This window comes from Protobothrops mucrosquamatus, unplaced genomic scaffold, assembly GCF_001527695.2.
Source record: "Protobothrops mucrosquamatus isolate PMUCROS unplaced genomic scaffold, P.Mucros_1.0 scaffold1188, whole genome shotgun sequence".
NCBI classification, from domain to species: Eukaryota; Metazoa; Chordata; class Lepidosauria; order Squamata; family Viperidae; genus Protobothrops; species Protobothrops mucrosquamatus.
The window spans coordinates 101751-102975 of record NW_015387400.1 but is presented as its reverse complement, the minus strand read 5'-3'; positions in this window follow the sequence as shown (position 1 = coordinate 102975).

The following is a 1225-nucleotide window of genomic DNA, read 5'->3' as shown; positions in this document are numbered from 1 at the left end:
GCCAAATCCAGTCTGAACATCTGGCTGACTGTGCGATGATCCATAATAATAATAATAATAATAATAATAATAATAATAATAATAATAATAATAATAATAATAATAATAATAATAATAATAATAATAATAATAATAATAATAATAATAATAATAATAATAATAATAATAAAGTTGGAAGGGACCTTGGAGATCATGTAGTCCAATCCCCTGCTCAGGCAGGAAACCCTATAGAACAAACATGTTCAGGCTGACCACATTTTAGGAAAGAGTTCAAAATAGATGTGGTTAAAGTTTTAGAGTCCTGTTTTGTCCGCCACAATTGAGCCCAAAATTTCTTTTGCTAAGTGAAATATTTGTTAAGGGATTTTTGCCCCATTTTTACAACCTTTCTTGTCACAGTTGCTAAGTGAATCATTGCAGTTGTTAAGTTAGTAATAGGGTTATTAAGTGAATATGGCTTCCCCAATTGACTTTGCTTGTCAGAAGGCTGCAAAATGGGATCACATGACCCTGGGACACTGCAATTGCCATAAATATGAGTCAGTTGGCAAGTGTGAATTTTCATCACACATGGTATAGGGTTTTCATCACCCATGGTGTCAACTTTGAAAATGAGTATGGCTGCAGCCACTTTCCCTACTCATTTTCGATTGACACATAGCAGGGAGGGAGGGGGTTTAACAGGTGCTTCGCTAGATTACACAGATTTTCTCCCATGGGAACCAAGGTCATTGGCTGCTCCTGGGACTGCAGGCTGGGCGTTTTGTGAAAAGCCCGCCCAAGAAGATGTAGCTGGCATAGCTTTAGGAGTGGGATTTCTTAACTTTGTATTGGGGATTGTTACGTTTCTATTCAGACTTGGTTTCACTTTTGATGTGCTGATACTTTGTATCAATAAACATGTTTTTTGAGGAGCTTGCAAGCCTCGGAGTTCTGCTTTATTTGTCTCTGTCTGTCGGAACCATGACACATGGTATAGGGTTTTCTTCACACATGGTATAGGGTTTCCTGCCTGAGCAGTATATTGGACTAGATGACCTCCAAGGTCTCTTACATTATTTTCATTTTCATTTTTATTTATTATTTTTTTTTAATTTTTATTTTTATTATTTTTATTATTTTTATTATTTTTATTATTTTTATTATTTTTATTATTTTTATTATTTTTATTTTTATTTTTATTTTTATTTTTATTTTTATTTTTATTTATTTTTATTTTTATTTT